Source organism: Limulus polyphemus, unplaced genomic scaffold (assembly GCF_000517525.1).
Source record: "Limulus polyphemus unplaced genomic scaffold, Limulus_polyphemus-2.1.2 Scaffold100, whole genome shotgun sequence".
Taxonomy (NCBI): Eukaryota; Metazoa; Arthropoda; class Merostomata; order Xiphosura; family Limulidae; genus Limulus; species Limulus polyphemus.
In genome coordinates this window covers 685,736-707,098 of record NW_013665710.1, presented here as the reverse complement: position 1 = coordinate 707,098, position 21,363 = coordinate 685,736, and the positions used below count along the sequence as shown (strand labels likewise).

The window sequence follows — 21,363 nt, the reverse complement described above, 5'->3', positions numbered from 1 at the left end:
GCTGATTTTAGCCGCCCGTAAACAATTAATGTATTAAATAATACTATATATATATGCAGTTGCTGTTCATGTATCTGTACAACACGAACATGAATGTGGAAAAATATACAACTTTATAACATTAGTTGTTTGTGAAAATATTTTATTTGACATTTTCCATTAGTGATATGTGAACACAATAAAATGTGCCATGTTTTTAAGTTTATCACGTTTAGTATATTTGTCTAACATAGCTTCCCATGCAAGTTGTTTACGTGAATATTGTACATTTTCGTTTGCTCATAACTTCTGCATATAAGCAAAAAAAAAAAGATCAAAAACGTATAAACAAGTGAAACAGGAACTACGCGTGATTTATTACTTTATAGGAAACTTGTGTAAGTAATTATAAATCATATAGATCAGAATCTGTTTTAAGTCTATGCTTAACGTAAAATACACGAGTAAGTAAACGCGGCTAAATAGATGAACTTATAAATCAGATACGCCTTAGCATGGTGTTAGTACTAACATAGATGACAAAGTCTATTCTATTTTAGGCTCTGATTACCTCATGCAGACATATAAGTTTGGTGGTTAACTATAAAGGAACATCTGAATCATAAGGTGTTAAGTATGGAAAAATAACAACATGTAAAAACCTGATTTGTAGAAACCACAACATCTTGTATAATCTGTAGCATTTAATTAAATTACATGTTGTTATTAGTTAGGTAGATGTACTTTGTACTTTTAACAAACAGTGTTTTCAGCTTTTGCGTGAATGAAACTTGAAAAACCGTCCCATGTTAGTTGTTGCTTTGTGAACCTTATAATGATTTCTTTTGTGATATGTCTTTATACAGCTCATGCTGCCAGTTGTTTGAGATACATACAAGTAGTTATTGAGTTGATGAAGCTAATTGTTTGCAGTAAGTGGATATTGTGTACTTTAAAAGAGTTAGTCATGTATGTCTGTTTAGAGTTGACAAAACTAGTTGTTTACCGTAAGTGGATGAAGCACACCTTAGCAAGTTAGTTATATAGTTGTATGAAGCTGATGAAACTATATGTTTACTGTAAGTGGATGAATCACACCTTAGCAAGTTAGTTATACAGTTGTATAAAGCTGATGAAACTATATGTTTACTGTAAGTGGATGTGTCATGCTCAAGTTTACCCCTCATCATCTTAGTGATGAGAATATTTATTACAAATATTCATTTTGTGTTAGTCTTGGTTACAATGTATAACTTTCGAGACCTACTCGTTGTTTACAACATTTGAAGCGGATAAAACGTATGTTACACTTTTATTGGAATTGGCAGGATGTAGAATGATTAATTCGAAACATATAAACGGAAGTTCTCCAGAAAGTTCCTTTTGCCCGTAGCTAAGAATAGAGCTTTAAAAATAATATTAATTTCAGACTTGTTTCATATTTAATCCCTTCCATTGTCTTTCTTGACGAACTCCAAGCCTTTTATAAAACGTTGAAAATTATGTGGAAACTTCTTCGAAAACACCAGCATGATCAGCTAGTGCACGAGGAAAGAGTTAGCAGAATGCATCTATTTTTTATTCATTTATATGTTTTTATACCTTTGGATTTAATTTTACTTTATGGCACCAGTAATTAATAAACTTAATAATGTAAAACCCATATCCAGGGAGAGTGTTACACCCCCTCGCATAACAAATGCTTATTAGTATCAAATGCAAACTTAGAGTTTCTGGGATACCAATTATGTTGTATGTTTTTTTCTCAAATATCTGTCGTATAGTAGAAAACACGCTACAAACACCAACTGGGAATTGAATACAGTTTTACAATACTAAATTACGTCATTATGCTTTTTCATCTGTTGCTGTTTTCACGCCACTAGAATTTTAAGATGGTTAATAACAGTTATTGTTACACTAACAATTAAATGTTTAGTATAGCTCAACAATTTTATGTTCTATATAACGATATATAATATGTACAAATATGTAAAATACGCTAAAATACATTAAGTTCAATAAGTGAAATACAGTGGTCTGCATTTTCAGATCTATATGACGGTTTGTTGTCTTTCTTGTACTTAGTGTTGACTTCTTTTAAACAATGTCTATAAAAGCATAAATCATTTTCCTCTAAGTCAAATGTCTAAAAGAAGTCCAAACGACCGCGCAAGAACAAGCCAGATCTATAGTGAACTAACTATTATTACAAAAAGAGCAGGTCAACATTTCGAACGTGAACAATGAAACTAGTGAAGCTATCTCCAGTTAATGGAAGGTTGGTCCAGGTGGTGATTATCGATGACAATGTTATATTTCCCATATCAAACTTACAGTGCATCTTCATCAACACGTGTCATTTTTCATTCGTTATTAAATAAAAATATTTAAAAAACATATGAAGTAAAAAATAGAATCTCTACACAAAGGGGTGGGCACGCATCTCACTCGAAACTGTTATCAAATCATGATAGCAGACTTTTTGGTTTATACTATGTAATGAAGATATTATAACACAGAATGTTGTATACAACCGTTCCTCCTGTAGAGATTACACTTGATAAACTAGAAGATGAAGATGAGGCTAGTGCAACAGATCGTGGTATGAGAAGACTTATAACACTGTAAATAACGATGTACAACGAGATGTTATAGAACATCTGAAGTTAGTAACTATCGTTGATTTTTTAAGCAACAGCATAGAACTGCTTACGAATACAACTACAGAAGCACTTCACTACAGACATGACTTAAGAACGGATTTCTGAAGCGCTTTGGCAGAGCTGGGTATTTTAGCAGCTTCAAATCATTTATTGAGATCCTTTGTAAAAAAACAACAAATATTTGAACATGCATGCCAACTTGCCAGAATATCGCAGAGAATCTAGACGACTTTCAAAGATTTCAAATTTTTATCTCTCTCTCTCTCTCTCTCTCTATATATATATATATATAAAGCACAAAAACATGTGTGTCTGTTTGTTTGTCTGTCCGTTATCTAACTACCCCTAGGTCGCTGTGCCAATCTCAACCAAACCTTGTGGGATTATAATTTGAATCAAAGGGCATGCTAATGAGGGTTCACACCATTCCACCCCATTACTGCTGTTATTGAGCATTTATTATCTTTGACGTGAGTTAACGTTAACTACATTCATAGAAGGTGCCACGCCCTTATACCAAACAAAAAAAGCTTTATTAAATTTTCTATAAAATAACATAAACATAGTATGGCGGGAGAGCACACAAACGTCTTATATATCTCAGAGAGTGCGTTAGCACTATTTATGGAGGAATGCAATGAAAAAAAATGGCCGCTACTATTTCAATAATACATAAATTCAGAAGTAGTTTGTATTCCAGCAGCCACCATAAGGCTAATATGAAGAAACATTTCTTAAGTTATACCCACTTCCTACTTTGAACTGTGACCTTAAAACTTCCGCCCATAAGACACATCTGCGGCCAATGACCGTTAATTAATTAATAACGTGAAACAGTGTGGATGGACATTAAAAGCTAGGTGTTGAAAGCGGGTAATAGAAAGCACTCCTACCGTCACTATTTTTGCAGCTACTCCTTTCTACAAAATCACCCTGATCATCGCACAGCGTATACCATGTTTTAAGTATATACATAGTGAGTTCTTAAAGCTTACACAAAACTTTTGCTGAGGTAATAATGAATACTGTAATAATATATTATGTTATAAATAAATTGTGTAAAAGTTAGGACTTTTGTGCTATTCATCATAACATCCACCCACACATATTTTAAAGTTCGTGACCCAGACAAAGGACAGATACTTCAGTTTCATATAAATAAATCCTTGGGCTTGTGATGAATGTTCAACCACCAATGCTTTGACAATTAGAAGAGTGCAGGTCTTGGTGAGTAAATACTATGTGACTGACTACATCCTCATTTGTGTACAATATGTTTGTATGTAAATAAGTTGAGTTCGTTACATTAAAACGATTTTGGAGCCTCACCACGTCTTTACAGTCTATGTCGCCATTCCTAGTCATGTACTATCGGGCAATTGTGCATCTTGGCAATAACCTTGCAGCATAGTTTCCATTGCAAAAGAACCCATCGTAAGGCTGTCATGTCTAAAACACATCCTTCCTCCATGCATATTTTCCATAAGCCATCTAGTGTATAAGGACGACGGTTTTTCAGCGCCCGTTTCAATAGTCTGATCGCACAGAGATCCTTAGGCAACTTGACCGGTACGTGTTCATGTAGAATAGCATGAATAGCCGTTTCATTCTCTAGCTACTTGAAGTATGCGACGGTTGAATAGATGTATCGTGGAAGCAACTTGTACTGCTTTTCTGGAGGGAGATAATTCTTGGGTATGTTGTACACTGTTGCCTGGGGCAAGTGAACGGTTTTTGCCACTGACCTTTGGATTTATGGATTCTCACCTGTTACAAACGCCACTGCTGGGGTATAATAACTTGTTACAGACCTCTTTCGGAATGGTTATAATGACCCGTATTCCTATATTTTCTAATGCCAGTAAAACCAACAGATATCCCTGCCTTGGAAATTCTAAATCCCCGATCTGAACATATTTCAGAAAGGAAAGGGCTGTTACATACCCTTTCCAAAAGCGATCCATTTTCGGTGGCATCTCGTTGCCCATGTAACATCAAATAATGTCAAAATGTAGTTCTGATACATCCCGTGCCAATGAGACTTTATTTCGGCTGTAGTTGTCACGTAACTTACTGATTTGCTTATTTAAAATCGCTTTAATATCGTATTCGGCCCTCTGTGCCAATTCAAGATCTCGCTCTTCAGCATGTTGCTCAACACTGTGTTTTATACGAATTAACCAAAACACCAAAATGTATTGTTCTGCCTTTGAAAGTTACAAGTTTTAAGAGAAAGCTCACAGGCCTTTCTTCCCAGAAGTTCAGCTAGAACCACAAAATAAATGATTTATGCTACCTAGTGTGTATGAAGTCGACATCACTAGTGTAAGTTATTGAAAAAAAGTAAAGTCATTCTACAGGAAATATTGCGTGACAAAAGTAAAGTCCACTGTGATTATGATATTGTAATTCAACAAAAGCACTTATATATATGCTCTTAAATAAAAATCAGCAGAAGCCACCTCATCAGGCAAACCACAGGTGTTTCAGAGCAGAAGTAAATGAAAACTTTCCCTATGGTTTAGGAAACAAGTAAGGATAAGCTCCTTCAAAGGTAGCTACAATTAAACTTGCAGCGTCATCTGTAGACCACATTGAAGCAATGAGCCAAGACTGTGGTTATTAATTAGGTCGATGCAGAAGATTTTCTTTTTAAGAAAAAGATAAAAGAAGCCTTCTACGTTCACCTAACTGATAATACACTTACTCAACAGTATTTATAGTGTTTGTGGTAGGGATTTCATCTTTGGTCTTTTTGATATAAAACACATCCAAAGAGCTGTTACCGCACAGCAATATGGATCAGCCGCTTAACACTACAGATCCTCTGACAGATAGATAACTCAGAACACAATGGATCTACCTCCTGATCCAGTTCTTTCATGTGGTTGCTCATGCGCTGTCCATGCCTGTTTATACAACGTTTCATAATGTTAAATGTCGTTGCGGGTGATATTCGCTGCAAAAAGCAACCCGAGCTAGAGAAAACAGAAGATGATTATTGTATGTTTATTATACATACATACTTGTTTACCAAATACTAGAATATGTGTTAATAGTTTTGTGTGTTTCCTTTTTTTTCTGAATAGCATTTTATACGATACCATAAGTGTGGGATTGAAAGCTATATCATTGTCGATATGACGTTCTTATTGCTATTGTATACATACATTTACAAAGTACAATTACGCAAAGATGTTTTGCGAAGAAGTTTGTACTTCTATTTGTTTCTTTCTTTATACTATAAAATGGATAAGAAGACAGATAGATGCCAGTTAATTGTATTCTAAGCTTTTATTTTTTCGGCACCACTTAGCCCTTTTTCGTTTTAAAGGTGTTTGTGATTTTTGTCCCCAGTACCAACTTATAGTTATTAAACGAGAAAATTGATAAAACAAAGCAAAATTAAACGCTTTCCTTCACGAGCTGAGCTTTGCAGCTTCCTGATAAGTCAGTTTATGTGCAACTGATGATAATTCTTTAAAAAACTATGCCCATCGGTCAAAATACCAGTTTGCTGGGATTTACACGAACCTTTTCCATTATAACAGCACTGTATAAACGTATTGAAGAAAATAACTACTCTGCTCAGACTCATACAAATCCTTTCAATCGTAACACCAGTGTCATAAGTATATTGAACAAAATAAACATGTCGATCAGGTTCACGTGGATCGTTCCTATTATTACACCAGTGTTATATTTATAAATTTGTACGTATATTCTTTCGTTTAACATTCTGAGATTCTTATATTTTTGCTAGGCCTATTTATTTTCATTCTTTTCTCTATTATTTCTCTGCCATCAGCATAGATAAAATAGTGTAACCAAAACATGCCTTGTTTCGTTTCAAAAATGACCAATTTTCCGTTGTCAGAAATCAACCTGTGGCCACCTGCGCTCTTCAAATGACAAGTATTACTGTGTATCCACCTGTACGTCAGTTCAGTGATCCCCTGATCTACAGTTTTATATGTTGTGTCAGCAGGGCGACTTGCGCGCGGAGCGTGGCAGGTGGAGCTTGGCAAGCAGCCATAAGTAAATACCTTGAGTGCGTGGACACCGATTAGCACGCGTTTCGCAAACGTATATGCGTATATAATCGTTCAATCTGAAAATAAAATAAAAAAAGGCTTGGCTTGGGGCAAAAAGGATAAATAAGGGACTTGGGTGAGGCTCTTCTTGGATATTTATGGTTGCGCTGGTGTCCAGCATGGAAACATCAGATGTACGCTTTTTAACTTTAAAAGCGAGTCAGTCACGCACTTAAAACATAAAGACAGACGCTTATGCTAGATGTTATTATATGAGTCACCTATATTTTTCACATGACATTGAGATTAGGAATTTGATAAAGACGTATTAAAAATCAAAGGTTACGATGGTAAAAGACGAAATGGCTTTTCGCTTATTACGAAAAGTTTTTTTTAACAAAAATTTGTAAAAATCTTGAAATTACGACCGATTATATTGAATTTTGACTATGAGAATGATGAGACAGAACCAGCCACTCTGTAAGAGGAAAACAAGAAAAAAAGATTAGAGATCATAGATCCAGGTAATAGCAAGCTATGTTAATTGTATGTAGGAGCGGTTTAAATATTATTAGAATTTTAAGAAATAGTAAAAAAGCATCTTGGAACTAGGTATATTGAACAATAACTTCGTTGTTAGATCACGTTAATATGTTAGAACTCAAAATTGTACGTGTACGTGAAGAGGTCTTTTCTATTTAAGTTGTTTTTTAATGCTATTTTTCAAGTCTTTTGTTTTAAAAAAAAATGCATAGTTTATATGTTGACAATGGTTTATCCTGTCATGCTTATGATTTATATTTAACGCGATTTTCGACTCAATATGAGGTTTTATCTTTATAAAGAACGATGTATTTGTTCTAATTTAGCTGTTTTACGAACGAAGTAAACTATGTCATCATATTTGTACGTCCGATTAATTTTTGTTATTTTACCGAGAAATGCGTTCGTCTGTTCTTCGAGGTCGATGGTTTTCATTTGACCTGAGCGCGTCTGGCAGTGGCAGAAAACAGTGATTTGCTTGGACCATATGGCGCGTGCCAGTCATGGTAGGGTGGCGCGACCGACCACGTGACCAGTCTGCTCTACTCCGCCCCCACTCTGTTAGTACCAACAGACTAGAGTAATTCGGAAGAGCATTGTGTCGTCTTTTACATTATCAAAAATATTCCTTATATTTGCGTTTTGTTTTTTTTGAGTAAATTTAAACGTGTTCTAAACGACGAATTGTCTGTCGTTTTATTATTCACGAGTTTCTGTTTACTTAGTATCTTTCTCTGGCCCTTTATTAAAAATCACATGTATAGATGCAATTTACATGGAGGATGGGGAGGAATGCATCCCCTTCACATTTCAGTAACTATAGTATACCTATCATTACAGGCTAAAATATATGCTCTTGCATAACACACAGTAACTACCATACCACCCCTCTTAATATCTATGAAACCAAAGTTATGCCTTTTCTACGTGCTATTTAAGATAAATCATATAAATATCAGAAGAGTTATCCAATCGTTATATGATACTCTGTGAGGTGAATTTTAATCCAAACCAAGTAATTATTCTGTAACGCCATTACAATTAAGAGTGTGAAAGGCGACTTACAAGGTTTATATTGTATATCATGCATTCTCTGACAATCATAACAGCGTCTCTTGCACTGTAAATAAATACATCATCGTATTGAAAGCTTAGACAGATATATATATTGCTTATTTGTAATTAAGCACAAAGCTACACAATGGGCTATCAGTGCTCTGCTCACCACGGGTATCGAAACCCAGTTTCTAGCGTTGTAAGTCCATAGACATACCGCTGTGCCACTGGGGGGGGCAGATATATATATATAAAGAACAACTGAGGTTTTCAATTGGTAATACCTGTTTCGCATATGGAGGTGTATGAAGTTTCGGCTTCTTTGTTGGTGTATTGTTTTTTACTCTTTTTACACTGAGCAGTTCTACTTGTAGATTTGTGAGTTTGTAATTAAGATGTTTATTAAATCATACAAACGATAAAAACCTACTATGCTATGATTAATAATCATTTGCCAATTATTCATCCTTTCACTTATTCTGAGTTGGAAATGACTCATATAAGATAATACTTCACCAACTAATTCACATCATAACTGTTGTATGTGTTTATAGCGACTACAGCGTGACTGGCATATTGTTATACATTCTTCTTTATGTTCACTTCCAAATTATTAGAGTAGGTATCGGAGCATATATATATACACATACATACAGTATTTGCATCTGTAACCTCGTGGTTTCGGTAAATATTTGAGTTCTATGTTATTAACATCAATTTTTAATCTGAAAAATAAATTATTAAAATAACATTTACAGTAAGCCCATACTAGACTAGTTGATATTAGTTGCCTTAGCAACTCTAGGGACTGGAATATTATTGAATTTCATATTAGGACCCTGACATAATATAATATATTGTATATAATATAATATAATGTATTGTATTTTACTCCCTTTTCGCTGATTAGCAGTTTTAAACCAAAGAACATGAAAGAAGAATAGTATTTATTTTATAATACACGAGGGAACTCGTATAATGTATATTTTAAGTAGCGATGAGTATTTTAATTTAAAGACAATAAGCTTATTCTCAATAAGCATGCATACTTACAACGTATTAAGATTACAAACATTTTATTAATTTTGAAAAATTATTCATTTCAAGGTCAAAATACTACTAAGAACTTTCGAAAATGGTTTTAAAAAAAATCCTGTTTGCATTTAGTGCCATCTCGTGACAACATTAAACAATAAATTCCTTGCTAAAATTAAGAATCAGTGAAGTTACGACGAAATATGTAACTTAATATTTTTAATAAATCTTCTTAAATAAAACCGGTTCATTTTAGATACGACACCACGACTATTTTAATTTTCTGTGGTACAGCGTAAGTATGTATGGTTTTATTGGAAAAATAAAAATAATTTAGGTAAATGACATAGCAACTGAATTTACACAGCCATTCCTAAAAGAAAATTTCTAGTTTTCCACTTCTTTGGCTATTAATAAGATTTGTATAGTTTTAGGCAAGAACGGTGTATTCAAGCGCTAAAAGTTAGTTTCGTCAAAGCCTATCATCAAAAAAAAAAAAAGAAAAACTACAATCCTTCAGTCGACTTTTCATTCCGCTTTTGCTATGGCTTATTGCTTTTCAATAGGGAAAATTTTCATTTTGATAAACGTTTCCTAAAAAGAAAACTCGGAGCTATAAAACAAAACATGAACTGCAAAGAATTAACCAGTGCTTATGTGGGTTTGTATTTGTTAATAACTTATAGTATCTTGTTATTAATCCTTCCCCTAATTTTGGTTTGTAAATGACTTAAAAATAAAATGCATAAAACTTACACTTTACTAATTTATCCGAGATTCACCACAACAGTTGTTTTCCATGGAATTTGATGGTATAAATAACGTCTCATCTAGTAATATGCCCGTCGTATCTCAGCCGGTCTGATGAGACTCGGTATAGGACAGAATGCCTCGTCAGCACTGGATATAGCAGGTACAGTGGTGAACATATTTTTATATACTACTCTTTACTTTCACTCATAGATTTTTTAATATTTCGATAATGAAAGCTATTTAATTTTTTAATAACATTTTTATTTTGTAATAGCCTTACATGTATAATTCATATACGAATTAGCGAAATAATTAATTATCTATTACAAAATTACCGTAGATATTTCATGCAATACATACATGCATATATATAAAAGACAAGATACGCTTAACACAGGCCAGGCATGGCCAGGTGGTTAGGGCGCTCGATTTGCAATCTGAGGATGGCGAGTTCGAATCCCCGTCACACCAAACATGCTCGCTCTTTCAGCAATGAGGGCGTTATAATATGACGGTCAATCCCACTTTCGTTGATAAAAGAGTAGCCCAAGAGTTAGCGCGAAATTCAAAAACAAACAAAATTTTAACACAGCGCCCTCTTTTTTATACGTAAGAATTGAATCTAAACAATTTTTCCTGAAAAATTATCACTATTAAATATTAATTAACGTAAGATAATTTCCTTCTGCTTATCTATAATACGTTTTTCTTTTCTTTCTTTTTACGTTTGGTCTGTGGTTTCATTAGATTTGCATCTATTTGTATTGTTGGGGTAAATACCCAGTCGTTGTTAACATATCCACATAGGGACATTGTAAAACCCTATTGGAAAATTGTTGATAATATAAACATATATGTAGTAGTTAAACTCGGAAATTAATAGAAGCGCACCTTTTTTATGTTTATGAAATTTAAGAGTTGTATATCCTTCTGTTTAAGGTCTGAAGGGTGGATTTAAACACAGTATACGTTCTCAACGGACAGCCTGGGTTTCAGCCAATTATAGACCTCTCTATTATCAGCTGACACCAAGTTTTCCCGCCTCTCTGACCCACGCTATACTCGGAAAGCAATGATTGGGTGATAAAAATAACGACTGCAAAGGCTGCTGAGTAGCGTCGCGCTAAGGGCGCTTTTTGCTGGAAAAGGTTGTGTTTTAAAGTTTAGTTACTTCTTTCACCTTTTCTTTCATCATTTAGCATTTATTTAACATTGTAAGTGTAGAATATTGATCTTGCGATTAAAGGTGTTCAGACACTTTAATTTTTAGAGATGATCATGGGACAAGTAGACCTAGTGATACCAATAAATATGTCCGGAATCATTGAACGTTCGACAAACTTTTGCAATCCGCAACATTCAACAGTTCGACGTGCTCTGTTTGGTCCCGTTGATCACGAGCAAAACTTGTGGTTTGTACGTGAAGAGCTGAGCAGGATACAGCAAGAAGACGAACAAAGGTGGAATTTTAAGTTTAAAACCGAAACACCAACAGATGGTCGGTATGAGTGGACACCGGTGGAAAACGGGGAAGAAGTACACCCATCTTATGGACTGAAGAGAGTAGGCCTACTACGCTGTAGGAAACACGAGGAAAGAGAAGATAGTTTCACAGACGCTCAAGATGCAAAGTTCAATTTTAATCCTGGCACAGAGTCTAGACCATCGTCGAAATCATTTAGAAATGAAAGTGGAAATACAAAACTGCAACAGAAGAAAATATCAGGTATATCGTTATGCGGTCAATTATTATTTAGAGAAGTACTTCAAACAGTCTAGTTAGAGCAGTAGTATTTAATTTAAACTTGGGCCTTAACTGATGTCGAAAAAGAATATTCTACTACTACTTGTACTAGTCTGTATGCTTCACGTTCAGTTTTTTTCTTACTGTTTCAACTTTAAGTTTTGGTCTATTCATCTGGTACTGGTATTTCGTATTCTTTTTCTGGTATCAATATTATCACCAATCTAAAAAAAGAGAAAATATATAAAGGTAGAACTAAGTATGGGCCCAAGTTTTTGCTCGTCCTCGTGCATAATATTATTATTAATAAATACATGCACGAAAAATGAGTCAAATGTTTAAAACAAGCTGAAGCCTGAAGGCGTGTGGATGTTGATCGGACTTATTTACATTTCTTCAATATCCGACGCTAAATCCCAATTTTTCACATGATTGATCTGATAACAGAACAAACAGAATGGTTTAAAATGTTTAAATGTAATATAGCCACTTATTTTTTTCTTATTGTGAGAAACAATACCTTTCGGCAAAAAAAGCAAAACTTTACACATCTCACAAAAACTACAGTAATACCATTAAAATAATACTTTTGGCTTGATTTTAGCAAGATCAAATGTTGAAAAATAAATAAATTGAATAAATAGAGTAAAATTAAAGATGCATAGTTAAGCGTCTTGAGTTATTTTTACTTGCCAATAGAGGAATGTAAAAATAAATACATCATGTGATTTAAAAGACCTGTGTTAACTACCAAACGCTTAGCATTGTGCTGTTTCATATTATTTAAAAAAAAGTATTCATTTTAAATACATAGAACTGGTAAATATCTGTGTAGCTTGGAATAACTAAATTTCCCAAATATTTAAGAAGGATGGGCGCATTATTAAAAATATGACCCATATTTAAAACAGCCTTTGTTAGAAATAAAAATTGTTAAGGTGTGGATGTTCTCTTTTAATGTGTAGTAATACTACTCTCCCTAATTGTACATGATAGAAATGCCAGGATGTTTAATGTCTAAATTACATGCAAAATATAGCTTTGATCAGTGCTTGGTTTAGTTAGAAACCAATGCTATCGTTCTTATTCCGTTAAACAAATTAAAATAGAATCATTATCGCTTACCTACTAGTACCTCATTTGAAATAATGGTAATAAAAATCGTTTACTTGATTTTACGTTTGTTTCAGTCTTAACGAATTTGCTGTCACTATGAAGTGTTAAATTTTTGTAATGCTTATTCAATAGGTCACTATCGTATCTTTGTATATTTTTTCATACATTGTGAAACGTTTTTTTTACAAACATTCTATTTTGATTATTAGCCCCTAATGGATAGGGCATACTGTCTTTCCTATACTTATCTCTTACAAGTCAGTGTTAGGGTTTGTTGTGACTCGTAGAATTTATTCATTTAAGTTTTTTTCATAACAGTTATTTTTTATATTTTTCTTTAGTTTTTTTTTTAAAAAGTGTATTTTGTTTTTCTTTCTACTCTCCATTTCTGCAGTATTTAACTTTGACCCATAGCTTTGTTATAAATTAATAATGTTAATAATTTTCAACGTTAAAACGTTTAAAGGACGAAATGAGCAACTTAAGAGGAATGAGGTACAAGAAGAAAAATTATCTGCGTTTTACACGGTTTCTATTACAAATGTTAATAACTGTTAATTTGTATTGATTAAGAAGAGATAAAAAACAACAACACATTTGTCACTTTCTTAACCAAGTGCGAATTGTTACATAAGAGTAATTCCCAAGCGGTTAGCTGTCGAACTCACATATAATCTTTTACCACCAGGTTACCAACTTAAACATCAAAATTTGACGTCATATGATTATTGAAAACAAAGTCACTGAGTCTATGTATAATGTAATAGGAGAAACACATTATATATTTTTTTTCTTGAGAATTTTGAGTGTTATAAATTAGTTTCTTAATTATTATTTTAGGAGATGCTAGTATATTTTCTAGAAATTTAGACTATTAAAGCATTGTGCTTTTAAGATACATAATTATATAAGTTAAACCTTATCAGTTAATAAAACATACATGATTTTTGATGTCGTTTTCTAGTCCACGTTGCATGCTGCTTACTTGAAAAACTTTGCTTTATCTGATATTGAATCCACACGTCTTGACAAGTTACAGCTTGAACTGAAATTATCACAAGGCATCCTCTTAGTGTCACGTGGCAAGAGCTACGCCTAAAGGGCATTACAACCAGTTTTATTAGAGATACGTGAAGTGTATACTGTCTCAGATAACGCTACTTTCCTTAGCTGTAGCGACTAGCCTTCAAGACTGGTGCCAGTGAGTTCGTGTGACCCCAAACAGCATGAACTTTTACCGATTTTTAAATTATCGACAGTTTTCACTGTATATTATTATCCTGCATCTGCTTTTACATTGATACAATTATTAAAATCTGAGCAATTACCTCATTAGTAACTAGAGCCAGGTTCTTAGAGCGAACTACTAGTGTTTTTTACTGTCCGGACAAAAATTATTTGTTTTTGTAAGCTTAAGATTGACGACTTTTCTGTTCTGTGCTCAGTGAATGTTAATTTGAACTAAAGTTTTTCCAATAATTTTTATTAGTGTTTATGTCGACCATTAATTCTTAAAACTCGTGGGTTAAAGCAAAGGAGAGTATTTTGTAATATATCAACCATACTACATCTGTTATATCCAGTGCCGACAAGGCTTTTCCTCTAATACCAGGGCTCATCATGCCACCTGGGATACGATAGACATTGTATCATCAAATTCGTGACAGGAATTTAGGTTTAAAAAACTTTCAAGCCTCAAAAAAGATTTTGGAGCCTAAAAGACAACCCGGGGTGGTCAGGAACTTTTGCTTGTAGACACTAATGGTCTAGGTGCGATATATATATATATATATCACCAATTTTCACGAACAACGACTATTATAGCGTGAATCAGCTTATAAATTATAATTATTATTAATTTTATTAAAGCCATTTAAATATCATGTTTGTACGGGGGGAATTATAACACAACATTGTTGGTTTCATTTTATTAACTTATCATTTTTAGTTCCAAGGTGCTACGTGGATGATGGTCGTGAGACTATTTCCACAGTTAGCATTGAAGAAACTCGGCTGTTCTCGTGTTGTGAGGGACAGACGTAGAATTCACTATATTTAAGCCTCATCACGTCTCGGAAAGGGCGCTTCTGTTCAGCTCTCCTCACGGTGTAGGGGGCGAAAATAGAACTATTTTATTGATGCTGCATTGTAATAATAATGCACAAACTAAGATTTCGACCCCAAACGCAGCCTTGTTCTTTGTTGTTGAAGTACAAACAGCGTGCCACCCAGTGGCAAAGCGGAATGTCTGCGGACTTATAATGCTATAAATCGGGTTTCGATACCCGTGGTGGGCAGAGCACAGATAGCCCATTGTGCAGCTTTGTACTTAATTGTAAAAAAAAAACAGCTTTTCCACACGTTTCTTAATTCATGAGATTAGTTTGTTTGTTTGAAGTTAAGCACAAAGCTACGCAATGGGCTATCTGTGCTCTGCCCACCACGGGTATCGAAACCCGGTTTCTAGCGTTGTAAGGCCGCAGACATACCGCTGAGCCACTGGGGGATCATGAGATTAGAGTTTACTATGGCTTAATAATATGATGTAGTTGTTCATTGTTTTCTTTTTACGTAGTTACGCAATTCTGTTACTGGTATTCAGATTGAAGTCTTTGTTTGTCAAGTCTGATTCTTTCGTTTATTCCTGGTCAAACTTTTGGCAACTTTATCTGCTACTTTTTTAAATCTAGAACTGTTTGTTAGCTGAAAAGTAAATCTGATGAGAAATAGTTGATCACTGGGTTAGTCTTGGCCTAATTGTTTTTGGCCACACGATTTCATCGAAGTGTGTCGAGGCGTTACGAACAAATAACAACCTGTGCTAGTGCTAGTCGTTATCTTGATGTTTCTCGCCCGTAGCTTGGCGCCATGCTGTCAGGGACCACATCAAATTCACAAACTTCCCTAAGGCTCTCATTTTTTCGTAATCTTACTAAATTGGTGGAACGTGTTTGTTTCTTTGTAAATTATTTTAAGTTACTGACTCCGTAACCAGCTTGGTAGATTGCAGTAAAACAGTCACCAAGACTTCACATCGTTAGATTAATGATCTGATTGCTAGCTCCCTCTTCATTTTTTTTTATTGGACTAAAAACTTTGATCAAGTGTAATATAGAAAGTATATCTTGGTAGCCTGGGGTCTTCACTGTTGAGCTTGTGCTGTTTTATGTGGTTTGAATTTAAAACAGCATAAGTTCAAGGTCTGGATAAATGAACATGACAAATGAAGAGACTATTAGACTTGGATAAAAGTCTGCAACAGTGCATGCGGGTAACGACAATTAAACCTGTTTTTGTTGGCCTAAAGGCTACAAACAAACGATATATATATATATAATTCACAGATGAAGGAAACTGTTGCCTAGAACTACTTGTATAATTTAGATATGATGCCCATTTATACACAAGGGCCACCATTAAAACTGTGGTTCTTTGGTTTGATAGCAGAATGTTCCTAGATTCAAACTAGAGATCGTGAAGTCAGAACTCAGGCTGTTGTCGAAGATCTATTTCTACTTGGGGTGTACATCGATTTCATTTTCTCGTTGCTTGACAATTTTAGGATTTTCAACACCGACGTTTCAGGAAGAATGGCTCCAGACAACAGAACGTGTAGACAGTAATGACATCATCACCATCTCAAGCCTTTGGATTTTTTCAAACAGTTAGAATATTGAATAAGCCCCTGTAGTCTGTACTTTGTGGTGTCTTTATTGAAAAGAAATTCTTGCTTTTCCAACGGATTTAAATTTTATCTTCATTTTAGAAATTATACGGATATAAGGGCAAACACAGAAACTATTGAATAGCCTTAAAACTCAAACCAGTAGCAGAAACACGCTTAAATAGACTTGGCTTCCCATAAGAAGCATTGTTTTTAAATCTGGGTGCAATTAAGGGGACAAATGCTTGACTCATTGTGTCAGGTGTAACAACTCTGCTAGTAGCTAAGAGCAGAAGCTTGTGAATTAGCTACTGCTGTCCCGGTTCAGATCTATTAGATTGAGAAGACATGGGTGCCACATAGAGATTCTATCAGTTCCACTTGCTATCTGAGGTGCTGCTTTCTAATCGTTTAGAGTGAGTACATCACAAACTTTCTTGTGTTTGCAGTTGTTTAGTATTAAAGCTGAAGTTATTTTAGGGCAACACAATTTTATTTGATTTCCTTTAAGACCTTTTTTTGTAGTTCGTAATCTTGATACTTCTAAACAATTCGTTCTTTTTTTAATAATATCTAATTATTTCCCAAACTCAGATATTTCATGACCAATATATTATTATTTTAAAACAGAATACTTGAAGAAGAGAAAACATTCAACTAAAAGTTCCACAAGTTACAATACTAAGGGTACTTCACCCGCAACAAAGATTCAACGAACGACAGTTTCAAAATCTGTGAAAAACCAACTTTCCCAATAGTCATGGTAAGTTATTAATGCTTTTAATGGTGATATTTTATTAGTTATTTCTGCCACTGTTTATATTTATTTCGTGCTGTTTTCAGTTTAAGCCGCAGGTTTTCAGTATGTGTAAACATTTGAGTTTCACTGACTTTAAAAAAGTACGACATCGCTCATCAATAATATTTTGTTATTTATTTATTAGTATTTCTAATAAGAATTGAATAACATTTTTTTTTTTGTAAAGCGTATTGGGTGGAGGAGCACAGTAAAGTGGGTCATATGTTTGTGTGTAATATAACCGCATTTTACAAAAATGAGACGCTTTGAAGTCTACAGATTAACCTTGACCCCAAGAGCTCTCATTGTTGTGGACGTCTATTGTTGGGGGAGGTTAACAAGTCTTGGTAGGTATTGACTGGCAATTCTTTTGCACAAGTAACAAGTAAATAGCATCTTGCCACTAGAATAACTGCCGACAGGTGGTGTTTAGGACATAGGTGAGAATATCGCTGGCTTACTCTGTAGACATAATTTGACTGTCAAGGTTTTACAAAGAAATTCGTAAAGCCAGCAGTTACCATCTGCTAGAACATTTCCAAATGAAGTGGAACCTCTTTTAAGGAAAAGTTTAGAAAAAATATAAACATATGATGCATTTGCAAACGTGCAATAAGAAATTGCCAATTTAGAAAAAAATCACTGTGATTGGTGAATACATGTTAGCTGTATATAGAAGAAAAGAACCTGCCATATCTAATACGTGATCTGTATGCAAAAAAAAGAAGCTTCATTTGAAGAGTAAGCTTTCTGGTTTTCCATATGATATGTATTCTGGTGTACCGTGTTTGTGCTTGTGAAAGGATGTAGAGATGTTTATTTATATTCTTTACAAGGCTTAGAAGAAAAGAAAAAGATCTGCTGATTTGTTAATATTTTGGACAGGGGATAAAGGAAGATATGTGGAGGGAAATGCGAAATCAAGAGCTTTTACACACACACACAATCAGCACATGCTGAATGAAGGATCCAGCTGGTCAGGAAACCCGAAGGCCTTTACATTATCATAAGGCAGCAGGTAGACGATCTTTGGTAGATCCCAAACCTTGTCTCACTCCAGTGCACTTTGTATGAGGGACGTCGGCCCTTTCACACTAGCTTTGAGTCACTTTTAGTGGGAGGGTAAACTGCCTGCAGCCTCCCAGCATCACGTGACTTAAACTTTCTGTATAGCACACACACTATATGAAGGCTTGGTTTCTACTTCTTTTTTAACTAAAGCATATGATACATCATTACGAGAAGTCTCGAAGTTACCCGAAAGTTAACGGAAATCCTGTCATGATGAGAGAACTGGTTGGGCGTGTGGCAATTTCTTGCTAACACAAACTGGGCTTTAGAAGATCCCGATGACAATAATCACTTCCTTTGCTAAGAAACTTACAGTTTCGCTTACTGCAATGACTTCATTGCATTAGGAAATCACGGTAATATTCACACTGTTGGTTCCGAATACAGTACTCGCCTACCAGAGTACACACAAAGTGAGAGTGTAATATACTGTATGATAGATTTCAAAAAATGTGTATAAATGTGTGTTTTTCATATTACTGGTCACTGCTGTATTTTATACCTGATTTTCTTTTACCTTTAAAACCGAGCATCGAGTAACGTGTGTTGGTTTCAGAATTTTCGTGCAAAGCTACACAAAGGGCTATCTGCGAATAACAATCCCAAATTTTGAACTGATAGACTAGAGAGATGCAGTTTCGTTGAGACTGAGTTTGACTAGTCTTCTTTGACCGAATTGTAGGATTTGATCATCAGTCATATGGCGCTCCCAGGACTCAAAATTATAGATGTTGTAAAATCAGGATATTCAATCGTGAGTTAATTTCACAATAAATAAACAGTGGTACTAGGAAACATTATCATATCCTCAATTTCACAGTGGTACTAGGAAACATTACTATATCCTCAGTTTTACAGTGGTACTAGGAAACATTATCATATCCTCAATTTTACAGTGGTACTAGGAAACATTATTCTATCCTTTGTTTTATAACAACTACACAATGGTATTAGAAACATTACTATATCTTCAACAATTATAAAAAATACGTTCGAAACCAAAATGAGTAAAGTTAATAAAGCCCATGTAGTCTGTTTCTTCACTTCTAGAATGTAGTGGGGAAGTAGAATGCCCTACGTTTTTATTTGGCGGGAAACTCTACAATGGAGCCATGTTTCGCGCTGCTGTGTTCTGATTTGAGCACTTGGCTGTTAAGCGTTGTACCTGTTACCCTCTCCCGCAACTTACTCGGTGCAAGCGGAGGTAAATCCGCAGTTTGACCGGTAGTTGTTCCGGAGTGGCAGCCATGCAGGGTATGATCCCACGGCCAGTTAGTGAACAGGTAAAAGTGTTTCCTGTGAGCCTTTCCTGCTAGAACTCATGGTTATGGTTTCTGTTGGTCTGTCAGGCTTGAATACTGATAAAGTCCTCGAGTATAGACAGACGATCATTAAGATATACTTTTACTAGCACAGTAAGAATGTTTGTACAAATTATATCTATCTTATATTTGTTTCTTCTAATATTCATTAGAAATTTATGCGGGAAGAGAGCATAGTGTTTTATATGTGTTTCTTAAATCCGGGCCTTTTTTATTTCCAGAATAGTTCAGCGGTTAGTAATTCTCTTCCACGTGCTTCAGAACAAAGTCCGGTACATGTGTAAAAAGCCTGTATGAATCATCAACATGATACAGGAAATTTTCTATTTACTTTATGTTGAATGAGTGTACATGAATTCATGTCACATTTGTACCCCAGTGGCAAGTTTCTGGGCTTATGACGCTAAAAATCGACTTTCGATAACCGTGGTGGGCACAGCAACAAATAGCCCATTATGTAGATTAGCGCTTGACAACAAACAAAGAAAAATATCACATTCTTGTAAAAAATGTGCGTAAAATTTACGTTAGTTTATGTTATACTGATATAATTTACCCAGGTGTGTCTCTCTTGTTCTAGTTCACAAATCATCGAGATACATTCATTCTACAAGAAATGATTATCACGCTAAGAATGTGTTGGTATAGATATTAACAAGTCATTTTCCGTTTAGAAATAGATAAATCTAGTATTTAAAAATATATAGTTAACAGTTGTATGCTTTAATCCGGTGTGGGGGGGGGGTATAAATAATTCTCTGGGAGTCAGACAGCGGATTTGTCTGTTTTTCTATACACGTTAACGCTGGAAGTAGATACAATATTTCTGAAGACTAACATCGCCTGTTTAAAATGTGTCTTGTCATGTAAATCTTGCGCTATCTGCCATGGTATTATGTCGCATTATTCTCTGTCGAAAGTACAGGGGCGAAGGAAAAAAAAGAGTGGAACAGACCCAGGAGGAGGGGCGGGAAGGGGAGAAGAGCCCTGGAGGGTTTTTCAGAATGTGCTTCCCACTTGTCATTTAAAGCAACTGGGTAGTCAGCAAAAGTTATCAAGGCCAGTGATTAAACTAAATTCTTAAAACATTGAAATACCTTAATTTGGATTGTTTTTTTGTTTTTTTTTTTTTTGCTGCTAAAATAAATTAAGCTAACTTTTGAACAGTTTATGACAAAACAAAATAAAATACACCAAATATATCATATTTATTCTTCATTGTGACTTACATCCTTATTCTCGTTGTATAATCTTCTATAGTTAACTTCGAATTACGATAACATCAAATTTACTGACACTGTACTGACAGATTTATGTAACCTTCCCAACTGCTTATCTCTTTAGATTTGCTTGAGGTAACGTAGGTTTAGCATGCAGCGTCATGCAGTATCCTTGGTCACTCGTAGGTAGAGGTTTAAGTTTTTTTTTATGGATTAATATGAGACACTGTGGATATATCTGTGTTTAAATTGTTTAACTAAATCGAATCAGCCATTTTAGTTTGATTTTTTATACAATTCCGTCTACCTGAAAGTAGGTGTTTTTAGCTTTTATGTCTCAGTTCCTGTGGTTCGTTGCTTC

General features: G+C 34.6%; 1 long non-coding RNA gene across 1 annotated transcript in view; it reads left to right on the top strand.

Annotated features, from left to right (window-relative positions):
- Positions 1–11,164: 11,164 nt before the first annotated feature.
- LOC106469988 overlaps positions 11,165–21,363 on the top strand; it is a 14,519-nt gene continuing 4,320 nt past the window's right edge. Inside the window, exons 1-2 of the long non-coding RNA XR_002613118.1 lie at positions 11,165–11,792; positions 17,221–17,353. This is a non-coding gene — a long non-coding RNA (uncharacterized LOC106469988). The remainder of the gene's footprint in view (positions 11,793–17,220; positions 17,354–21,363) is intronic.